This window comes from Cephus cinctus, unplaced genomic scaffold, assembly GCF_000341935.2.
Source record: "Cephus cinctus unplaced genomic scaffold, Ccin1 Ccin1_scaffold0330, whole genome shotgun sequence".
NCBI classification, from domain to species: domain Eukaryota; kingdom Metazoa; phylum Arthropoda; class Insecta; order Hymenoptera; family Cephidae; genus Cephus; species Cephus cinctus.
In genome coordinates, this window is record NW_014333027.1 from 2,577,630 (window position 1) to 2,589,959 (window position 12,330).

A 12,330-nucleotide genomic window follows, 5' to 3' on the forward strand; every position below is an offset into this window, starting at 1 on the left:
CGTAAATAAAAAGCAAAGTATAACAATTGCCTAGTTTCCTTAGAAAATCAAAACATCGTATCCTCGTCCTCTTAGAAATCCATTAGTTCTTTGAAACCGACCACGTATGCATGGCCGTAACGTTATATTGATGCTGGATAATACACATTTTTTCTTGTTCTTGAGAAGTTCCGCGAAACTCTGGGCGTATGTAATATCAGCATCGGCATATTAGATATTAGCCGCTCCATTAGAAGCTTATTTCGCGCTGTAAAAGATTCTCGCTGTGTAATACGTGGTTCGCGGCACGTTTATAATGTTTTCTTTTTCTCTTTATTCCTTTTATACAAAGAGTCGATTAACCGATCGCTATATTAGAAGGTGCATTCCACCTACGAGCACTTGAGAATATGAGAAAATATTTCACTTAAATAAAAAAACGGTCTTATGCACATTACATAGTATATAGGATAACATTGGAATGACTCTGAAGATAATGAGAGGTACATTAGAATTTTTCTGAGTTAAACTCCTTAGTACGTCGGTCGGCGTAAAGATGGCGCCACGTTAAACGTCGTTCGCTTCACAAATACGTGTCAACCTACTGGGTTTGCCAACGTTTGTTCTTCAGATCCCTCTACGTTTGGGTATTTTTCTTTTATAACACAAATCGACAAACTTCGGCATAATTCCGGTAAAACTATATTTTCTTTTACACAACAAAATCATGGCTGTTGCTCCGTTTTAGTAGAATTGGTCAATAATCTTGTGTTGGATATGCAATCGAAGTTTAATGAAGGAGAATTTGTGCCGGAAGTATTTTGAAATGTGCTGATTTGTGCCCAAAAGAAACAAGATCGTTATTTGATAAAAACAATTTCCCACAACCGTTGAAACATTAATTTATATTACTGCATTTACGATACTACCGTTCATTACATTTTATGAACTAGGAATATTTAGTTTTGCTTAATCACTTTCGCTAGAATTTCATATTACGATATATAATGGCTGTTTTTCTTTCACGGTATAAATTGACACACTTCCGGCACAAGTATTTTTCTTTTACACAACAAAATCATGGCTTTTGGTTATCTTTACTAGAATAAACCATTGATCTCATGTTCCTGTGCAAAGTTTGACAAAGGAAATACAGTGTGAGAAATATGTGTCAATTTTCTTATAAATTGCTGTAAAGTGACACGTTTTTAAGTGCTAAATCTATATTTTGCAAGCAGCTTACCTAGTTAAGGTAAATGTAAATGATGAAACTCACGGAAGTCCAAAGGATATTGTCAAGAAACAAATTTGGTAATAATTACATCTCAGCTATGGTTCATTCACAGGTAAAATATGTTTTAAAAGTGCCATCTCTTGGCATTAAATGCAAAAGCGACGACCCCTAGGCCTGACACTCGACTCATGGACTGAATATACATGAATCTTATACTATTATATGAAAGCTACGTAAAAGTAACATTAATATGATTGAAGCACATGTTCTCTCGTAGGGCACAATACTATATCCGTAGAAAATACTGATTTTAGAAGCATTTTTCATACTAGCAGAAAGAGCGGCTTAAGGTATTGGCTATTAGTCGACCCAATGTTCTCACGGTGTAAACAGCATGTTTCCCCTATGCAAACGCCGCAGGTAGAAACCGCTGGATAATCGAAGATTACCTGCAATTTTTAGGTAGTTATCTCGTGGGTCTTCATTGGTAGCCATTGAGCGGTAAGATAAACGGTCATTGAAATTGATATAAAAATAAGAATAATATTCGACAACATTTAGTTAACCAGCAGCGGTGGCAAAAAATTGTACAAAACTGAAGAACTGGCGTGAAAAATTATTTTCCCTTAGACTTGTCGGTACTTAAAGAAGCGACTATTACATTTTTTTTTCTAAATACACATTACAAATAGTGTTCCGTAAAAATTATCCTGATAGTCTACCACCATGAAAACGCAACTTCTGATTCTCGCAGTGGAAAAAGTTGAGACCGTGTCGGACGTGTGGCGCACGATTTGGGACGTGTTATTAGCTAGCACCCCTCACGTCGACTCACTGTGTTTCATGATGTTCCTCGTTCAGTTTCTTCCCTTTCTTTTTTGATTTCCTATGCAGGGGCTAGAAATGCGTTTAATTAACATAACTGGCGAGGCTGCATCCCCGTTCTTGGACCGGCAAACCAGCCTGCTCCCTGCCAGCCAGCCAGCCAACTTTTACGGACCATTGCCCACCCGATATATATATATATACACACATATGGGTTAGTACATCACATATGTATCTATATGGAGACACACGCCCCAGCACCCATCGTCCTCACGCATGTAACACTCGAATGACTTTTTTCTGGGGATGCGCGTCTCTCCTCGGAAATGCGTTTTTGACAGATTAGCCGACTAATTCCGTAGCGACGTTCGTTCGTGCGGGACAGTCGTGAAATTCCGTGAATGCTCGTAAAAATTTTCAAAATTAATCGAAAATTTTTGTTACTATCTGATACAGCGGCGAGTCGTACTACGTTAATAGTAACAACGCACAATAAACCCGTAAATTTTTCTCTATCTTTAAGAAACAAATCATTGTTACGATAAATATTAAATAAAATTAAATATTGAAAAATATTATATTAAATGCAAAACTCAAGGATTAATCAAGAGTCAAGTAATTATTGATAATTTGGTATGCAGCAATTTCCACTGTCATCCTCAATTTAGGATACTAACTCTCTATCCTCAAGTGTATTTGTACTAAAGCCAAAACGGTAAGCTAACAGCCCTTAACTGACCCTTATTGACTAATATTCAGGGTAGCACCCAAGCACGAAAAGGATCCATAGGGCAATGGAAGTTCTCGCTGTTGACAGATTAGCTGGCTAATGTGGCTGTTTGTGGAGTTTAGGGGGCGGATGGTTGCGGCGCGTTTCATGGAATCACACAGCCAGCCCAGAAGGGAAGCAATTAGCACCACACATGTCTGCTAGCCACTTAATCATTACGAAAAGTTTCCTGCTTCCAAGCGAATGTCTGCTTACACCTAAAACACAACAAAAAAATAATCATCCCTGTATAATAACGACGTAAGAGATTGTCTTAAAAGTTTCATTTCACCGGACTGATTTTTTGACCCATGCATTTCTACATGAACGTGCAGCTGCACTGCGAGCTTTTGCATACCCGGTATGAAAATTTGAAATTGGACCGCGGTCATTGGTTCGCTTAAAAAATAACAAAATCAAAAATGTCTACCTACTTCGTGAACGAAAAAAAAAAAAAAAAAAAAAAAAATTGGAATGAAACGAAACTATTACGAATCGTTTCTCATCAAGCGTCGCTCTCGGCCGCAGGAACGCTAATCAATTTCGTTCACCGCGCACCTGGGCGTTATATTTCTCGGCGAATAAACGCAAAAAGGTCTAGAGCGAATAAGAGAAAGACCGGAAGAAAAAAATTCTTATATTAATGTCAAAGATGAAGAGAGATGGAGTATAAAGGAAAATAAAAGAAACCCACGCACTACATATGCACAACGACGTACTCAAACTTTCATACCGACCTTGTGACCTTATAGTAGTAACATTTTTTTGGAACTCCTCCACTTTTTTCAAAATTCTCATATAAGTAGTATATCGGATACTGCAAAACATCACTATCAAGAATATCCGTCCTTTCTCTTATTTTTACGCTTCGAACTGTAGCACGTTAACGGGGAATAATAAAGAGGAGTTTCCAAGTGGGAGGATAAGGGAGAGAAAAGAATTGTGAAATTAGAATAAAAGAAAGAAAAAAAATTCGAAAAAAAATGCCAAGAAATCCTCCCGTCCTTTCTACGGACAGAAGGTGCTCGTAGCTTCCGCCGTTCCGAGATGGTGCCTGTCGCGTATATAGAAACGTATATAATATATTATATGCTTACATACGTCGTGCATATACGTGCGAACACATGTACCGCTGCGTACATAACATTTGTGCTGTTATGTAGAAAAATAAGCATATAGGAGCCACCTACCTATCTACGTAGGTACGCAAGAGCAGTAGTCTGAGTGAGTGCGATAGCGCAAATTGTATCTCTCGCTATCTCTCTCTTTCTCTGTGCATCTATATACACACATATATATATATATATATATATATATATATATATAAATATGTATATAGATAGATATACTGTACTCCTATACGTATATATATGTATGTTCATGTATATAGGTATCTATCTATAGGTACCAAATGGTAAATGAGCGGATAGACGTGAAGTCCGGACGCCTGCAGCTAGCGGCGACCCAAAGCTCCGTCTACCGCGGGGCTGTATGTGCCTCTCTCTATACAGGGTGACCAAGAAATAATCATGCCACTGGATCACCCTCATTTGAATATCTTTGTCATAACTTTGCTCCTGTTAGTCCGCTCGAATTTTCATCACCGCTACACGCCTTTGAAAATTTGACGTTTCTTTAGGTTAGGTTGTTGGTTTCTGAAAGAGCAGAGAGAAAGAAAAATAATTAGATTCCTTGATCCTTTTGGAGTTTCTCTCACTTTGTGAGCTTTACAAAAGAAGCTTGTAAGCTCGTACTTTTGTGTATGCTTGGTAATGGTGACGTTTATTGGTTTCTTCGTATTTCTATGGTTCCTATTTTTTGTGCTTCTGAGTTTTGTTAAAGAACCGACGCGATTGCGACGGTTGGTTTGTCAACGGTTTGATTGCCGTTTAATTGTACGTGATACACGATGCCGGTTGACTTAATGACATGGAGCACGTGGTGTTTAATTAGATTCCATTCGGCGCTGAGAGTGAGAGACTTTGATGTTCCAGTTTGCTCTGTCGATTTGACAAGTGCCTCTTGGAAGCTGTACGACATCCTATACATTTTATTATTTCCAATGGCTTCTTTGAGTTCCCTCTTAAACTTATAATTGCATGGTTAAAGCGGTACACCGTGGTAATGCATTTTTGGCTGAAAACAAAGTATTAAAAAAATTTTTTTGAAAAGTCTTCAGTGACAATGCAGTATTTATAAAATCAATTTTGAAAAATTATTTTTTTCAACGAAGGCTATCGGTATCATGAAAATTTTGTTAATTTTTTTCAAAGATAAATAAATAAACCCAAGAAAACTTTGAGTCAAATTGAAACACCCGTTAGATTATTTCGCTGGCGTGTATTGCGGGTAGGACCAGAGCACAGAGGAGAACGGTGCCCATCGGTGTAAGAACGTGGGTCGATGGGATGAGAGAATCGGTCCTCCGGACTCATCGTCTATCCACCGAGTTGATAGGTTGTTCGAGTGAGAGAGAGCGGCGGGCCGCGAGATAGAATTAGAACGAGACAGAGTCCCTGTTATACACGGCCGAGTCGGCCGTAGCCGGGTGAGTCTGGCGATGGCGCAGAGGAGAAGAGAGCCAGGAGGTGAGTGAGCGACGACGACGACGACGACGACGAGAAGAGAAGAGAAGAAAAGAGAAGAGGCAGGAAGGTTGGCTGGTTGGTTCGTCGGATGGTTGAGGTTGTGAGGTAGTGAGGTTGTAGGTTGTGCGAGGTAGGGACGCGTACAAGAGGTTGGGAGGAGCAAAGAACGAATAAGAGAACCGAGAGCGCAGAGCGGAGCGTTTCGTTTCGTTTCGTTCGGTTTGCTTTGGTTTTGGTTTGGTTTCGTGGACGGTACGAAATGAGAAACGCGGGACCTGGACCTGGGGAGAAAAAAGGGGACGGACCACGGACAAATCGTCCTACCAGGACCACTACCGTCCTCTGCTGCGGCTACTACACTACTACTACTACTACTACTATGCTGCTAGCACTACTACCATCTTCGGGATTGACTACTACTCTTTCGCTTGTTGTTCATTCTTTACTCTTGTTGATCCTCCTTTTCTCTTCTTCGTACTCTTTTTACGTTTTCTTGGTCCCCCATAACCTCTTACGAAGTTATCCAGTTTTCTTTAACCTTCAGTTTCTTTCGAGCCTTTGCTGTTTTTCTTCCTTCGCTATGAATTATCTAGGGACTTTTTTTTACGGAGTATCTCCTATTATGGTCTGGACTCGTTGGTCATTTCGCTTCGGAAGATATCAATGTTTACTTGTCATGGTGGTTTACATTGTTTTCAAGTTTTTGAAGATTTTTAGGTTATGCCGATTTTTTATGGGGTGACATTGAGATCGTATGGGATGTATCGTATCCGAGGAGGAACTTTCCGCCATTACGCGTGTCGAATAGCTTTTCCTCGCCACTCGCCGTACGACTTGCACAGATCATTTTTCTCTTTCGACCCGGGACCACCTGTCGATCCAATTCCTTTTTTTTCTTTCTCTTCGACTTCTTCTTCCTTACCATGAAAAAAAATCATGAGTCATGATGGCTTTTTGGGAAATTAAGGACACGTGGTCGAATCCGCCATTCTCTATGCGATTTTTCATCGCCAACAACAGAAACTCATCTCTCGCTTGATACTCACCGCCATACCGAGAATCTGGTCCATTGAAAATAACGAAATAGTCAAACTCACAGGAAGAGCAAATTAAAGAATTGTATGTCTAATTAAAGCGTCACGGTTATCATTTTAAAACTGCCATATTACTGTATAACCATTACGAATATATACAACAGCAGACACAGGTATACCATACCTATTGATAATTGAGAAATCTAATTTTTCATCTCACCTTTATACTCTCCAGTGATTAGAATCGACGATCAAAGTAGCTAAGTCAATTTCGCGGGTATGAAAACGCTAAATATTTTATCTATCGCAACAAACCGGTAGTAAAGCCAGCCACTGGTTGGATCAAATCCTCTTTCATAGACCGGTCATCCGGGTTTGTTAAATGTCCTCTTGCCTTTTTCTGTCCTAGTCATGTTTAAAGCTGAGAAGATCCACAATACTGATGGCAAGATTTGCTGGTAGAGAAAGAAAGGGGAAAAAAAAATAAAACAACGTACGATGAGAATCAGTGAGCCAGTACCAGAAACAATACTCACGATATCGGTACCCCCAGCAATAACGATCGTGGCTACCGATCGGTAGTTTCCGTCAATCTTCGGTCCATCGCTCACTATTGGCGCGCGCTTAAATCCCCAAGTCTTATAAGACACAGATCGTAAAATCCTTAGCTCGTAAAGCTAATTTCTTGCGCTGCTAATTTCTAATATTGCACAAGACACTTCGACGTCACCTTAAACCATCACTTTTACGTGATAATTATTGTCCAGTCGTTGGCTGCAGCTTTGGAAGTCTCCGTGTAGCGTCAGGCCTTCACATTTCCATGTATATACTTTTCACCCAGGGAAAAACCACAAGGACGAAAGTATAAGTAAGAAAAGTATAGTGCACGCACTATATAATATATACAAGGATAATAAGTAAGAGAATAATGCTATCGTTAAATAAGAAGCCAAACCCTGAAGCCGTTTTTTTCTTATATAAAAATATGCAAGCCTCTCAGCTATCAATTCGGAAGCTCCAGCCACTATCCTTAAGCCACGACCACACGTGCACACAGAAGCTCCCTCACGAATTCCGGATGTCTCTTGCGACGACGGCGACACGCCCAGGCATTGCTCAGATTCTAATCTAGCAACTACGACGAACCCCGCTTGTAGAATCTCTTCCCGTTTCATCTTCATCCACATCCTCGTCCTCGAGACTCCATCGTCGACAAGAGTGTCCTCGAGATGGGATCCCATTAAAGTGGGACGTCACTAAATAAATACCAACTGGAAAATGTCAAATGTATTGTTTTTATTTTGCGTATAGCTGTACTAGCTGTATCAGAGAACGTATCTAATAGGTACCTGATGTGACCAGACTCCAAGTTGAAAGAAAGTAGTAGTATGCGTAAGAGTGAAAAGTAAAAAGGGAGATACGAAACGAAAGAAGGAGCGAAAGAGAGAGAAGGAGAGGGAGTTGGTAGAGGATAGAAAGGTACAAGTCAAAAGTTACGGACGAACTGACGGACAGGTGACGCAGACGGATGCCGCTCATTTGTCTCGCTTCGGGACGAACTCCGCCGCGCGAGAAAGAGCCAGAGCGAAGGTGAAAGGTTTTAGTGGAAGAGTGACGGAGAAGAGGTTCAATCGAATCGAGAGGACGGAGGATGAGAAGGACGAGTGGGATGAGAGGACGGAAGATTTTTTGGACTAGGGTGCCTCCTGCTGGGCCCGACTCCCTGCTGGCCACGGTCAATTTGTTGCTCTTTTTTTTCACTTTTTTTATTCTTCCTCATTCTCCTCCTCTGCTTCTTCTTCTTCTTCTTCTTCTTTCATTACGCCTTTGATTCCTTACCTTTATTTATACCTTCCTTACACTCCTCATCGTCACCCTATCCGTACCCGAGGTACCCCGGCATTCGTGTCACTGTTCTCATTTGTGTAATATCCTAAAACAAAGCCTAGAAATCCCATAAAACAGTAGCCATGATATACGGTAAATTAGTGGACCCATTCTACAACCTGGGCCACACTGCCCTGCGCAAGATATTCCATTTTCTAGAAAATACATTGTTTAAATGATGACGTTTGGTATGGATCTTATTTTATGAAAGCGTCAAAAATTTGAAAGGCTGTAAGTCCCTGATATCCAATAATCATACGTGGTTCGGTCTCTTCATCCGTTGTACTTACGACATGAATATGATCAAGGAAGAATAAAGGATGCAGAATAGAGGGGTCCAAGGATGTGGGAGTCGGAGGGGACGAGTGGAGGTAGGACGATGTGAAAAATGAAATTGTAAAAAAGTAAGGAAAAACAGTGAGGGCCCGTGAGATGCGAGGGGGTGGAGGTCGGTAAGATGAAGGGGAGGGACTCGCAGGGTCCCGAAGGGAGCAAGAAGAAGCCAAGTCCGTGTGGCCGGTCCGTGGCGAAGGCCGCGCAGGCCAAAGACTTATGGATATCCATAGCAACGAAGTCAAAGCCATTAATAACTCCTCTTGGGAACGCCCATCCTCATTTTATACCTTTTCTTTTAAGTTGAGCGTGCATGCACCGCGATGAAGAGTGAGTGAGCGAGTAAGCAAGTAAGAAAAAAAAGAGAGAGAGAAGTAGCGTCAGGAACAGGTAGATACGCACCGCGGAATATATTGGAATACCTGAGAAATTTAGTGGGCACAGACCCCTCTACTCGGGACCATCCTCCTCACTATTACCACTATATATGTAGTACCGGCACAATCGCTCACCTGCTACCCCTGTTCTATTCACTGGCATTCCACCCCCCACGCCCCATCCACTCACCCCCATTGCCAAAGGGAACCCAGTGACTTTGCAAACTCAATAATTTTCTATGCGTGCACCGTATCTAAATACTCGTTTTTCTTTATGCCTCATTGTTTTATCCGCTCTCGTCTCTTTTTTCCTTTTCGTTGCTTTTTATCTCTTAGATTTTTCTCACGACTCGGCTCATTATTCATCAATCCCCTCTTCGCGTCCATGTATTCACATCTAACAGCCAGAGACACCTGTACAGGATTTCAGTTTGTTTTTCGCTACCAAGGACCTCTTTATATACTACAAGACTATAGTACGATAGATACGGCTGAGTCTGTACCTTCGGTGCCGATATTGACGAAATATGTCAATCCGAACAATGGAGGGCCCTGGTATGGGTGTCGTTCGACGGCAGGGGGTCCCAGTAGAAGTGGTTCCGAGTCCAAGGGCCGTCCCGACGCCACCGCGTCGTGTCCTCACTTGTTGCCTTGCATGGGATTTGACCAGGTGGTGGTACTAACCGTGGAACACCATAGATTCACCGTGTTGTACCTACCAATACACTGTCCCCATAAATACACGCGTGGATCTTGTCAGGAGCGCGTGCGTAAGTCCCCGTGACTCACGGGGTTCTCTTGTTGAATGATTATAGTAAGTACCCATAGACTTGTCTGACAGTCGGTTACAATGCTCCAAAGGAAGATGCAACTGTATTAAGTTAATTTGAGGAAATAGGAAATTTGGACGTTGATTGAATCTGAAGGAATGTTTATGGGGCTTTTCGCCGTAGTGCAGAAAACCTCCTAGTGCGGCAGCACCATCAGAGGCACGTTAACTCTCCATGGTGATGTCCATGGCGTTGGATGGGCCTTGTGTAAAGGTAGCCGGGCACTACGGCGAAAGAGCCGCAAGAGAAGAAGAGGGCTCAGAGGCCAACTGATCATCGCATGCATTTAAATTGGTTCATTAAAGCCCCATAGCCAACCTCCCCCGTATCTCCTTCCTGTAACCCCTCAGCACCTAGCCATAGACGCCCCCGACCCATACCACCCCAAAGACGTCTCTCTCTCTCTCTTTCTCTCTCTCTTCTTCTCTTTATCTCTATGTGTATATATAAAATAAACTTCTGTCTCAAAGTGAAGGACCTTGTACCACGTTCGTACATAACCTATAGTAGTGCCCACGAGTAAAATGCTTTTTCGAGGGGTGATCTTTCTTTGACATTTAATGTAATAGCGACCTCTGCACCTTACGTTTTACTCGTAAATTTAGTTTACATCTCCTCATAGCACCTTGTAGAAGATTAATGCTTGTCCATGGCTTCTTGTTTTCATCTATCAACATCGCTTTCTCTCTCTCTCTCTCTCTCTCTCTCTCTCTCTCTCTCTCTCTCTCTCCACATGTTGGATTCTGCACATATGCTACATATATTTATGTAGGCATTTACACTTCACTCGTAATACACAACATTAACTATCTCTCGGCTCTTGTACACGCACAGACTTTTAACTGTCGTTACAGGTTACATTCTCTGATCAGATATAAGTTGTAGACTAATACCCAGACTGACCGCCAGGAGGCTCATTTGATTGCAATGCCACCTTTCGCATGTAACGCCTTATACGAATCGACTCTAGTAAGATTTCTGAATCCTTACGACCATAGACTATTATAACATAGATAGGTTAATGGCATACGACTCTTATAAAGTTTGTACCAGACTAACTTTTACTTCTTGTACAAATACAAACTTTAGTTGTAGATATCTGACGCAGTTTAATCGGGCTTCCATTTAATTAGGTTAACCAAATCCGTCGGATAGGTAAAGGGCAGTGGGGTAGCGGCCAAGAGAGAATAAGGATGAAAACGTTATACATATAGCAAGGTGGAAAAAGTCCGGCAGAGGGTGAGGTTGTTACCAGGGTTAGGAGACACGCACGTGGCTGAGGTTGCTTGTCAGGACAGCCCCGGTAGTTACCGTCACGCGGCCGCTCAGCAATCGCCTATACAGGATCCCAACCCCATTTTCTAGCCAGCCCTGACTAATCCCATCCCCTTGGAGTGACGGCCTCGTAGTTCCTAGGTGCACACGCGATCGCTTCACGTCCGTAGCTGCACGTGGGAACGCGAAGTGTGCTTCCTATGGGGCAAAACATCAACGATCAACCATCAAACTACCCCCTGTCTCTCTCCCTCTCTCTTTCGGTCCTATATACAAGGGCACGTCCATCGTCTGGGGTGATACTCTTTCCACGAGGTGCCGTGCCCTGGATGTCTATGAGGGGGTCTTTGCGTCGAGCGTGCACGGGACAGGCCCGGTACCGAATTCCTCATAGTTCTCACCACCCCATGTACTCTGACATACGCACGCTTCCACTTTCTCTCCCTTATTGTTAGGATGAACTATATTCCAGATCGCTGAGGGATGTTTTACCGATTATCGGTACAGTAGTCTGCATTCTTCCCGGATGACGTTGCAGTTCGGTAACACCTTTGAGAATTTTTTTAACGGATATTATTATACCTCAGAACGTACGTGTGTGGTCTGTGACCTATGACTTACGCGGCTACTGATTTATTACGCAGCACGACGATGGATGGATAGAATTGTCGGATATAGCGATGGAAGGTTGATTCTATCTACAGGCGAATTTATCTGGTACGTGAGAATCGTCATAGTTTTGTAGGGTCCTAACTCTCTCGCTGTCTTCTACTCGCAGCAGTACCAGAGGCTGGATACGCTTTAAGAAGTCGGTGAAGCAGCAACCAGTCAACAGAAGCGATGGCTCGTTACGACTGTTCGGAGCAAGTATTTCGTGCACACTTCTGCCAACCTAGCCAGCGTGAAGCCTCTTTCACGCTCGGCTAGTCGACAACGCGGAAGGCGAAAGGAGGATGGCTGGGAAAAAATGTAAGAAAACAAAAAAAAACTAAAGTAAAAAAGAATGGGAAGAATTCTTAACCGAGTCAATCTTCTGCCAGAGTTAGGGAAAGGTCAAGCAATAAAATTCTCCCTTCAATCACTACGGAGGTTATACGGTGTATGCAGAGAAATGTGTATTTAAATGTCAGCTGATCTCTTTGACAAGTTAAAGGTCGTGTCGACAGACACCGGATTACGTAAAATTCTGTAATTAGTGG

The 12,330-nt window shown here is 42.2% G+C and overlaps 1 long non-coding RNA gene across 1 annotated transcript; it reads right to left on the reverse strand.

Annotated features, from left to right (window-relative positions):
* Positions 1-93: 93 nt before the first annotated feature.
* Positions 94-7,592, reverse strand: LOC112494180. The gene is made up of 5 exons (XR_003059372.1): positions 6,966-7,592; positions 6,650-6,884; positions 4,562-4,943; positions 4,216-4,462; positions 94-3,025 (listed from the first exon to the last, which is right to left on the reverse strand). It is a non-coding gene; the product is annotated as an uncharacterized LOC112494180 (long non-coding RNA).
* Between the last annotated feature and the right edge of the window lie 4,738 nt (positions 7,593-12,330).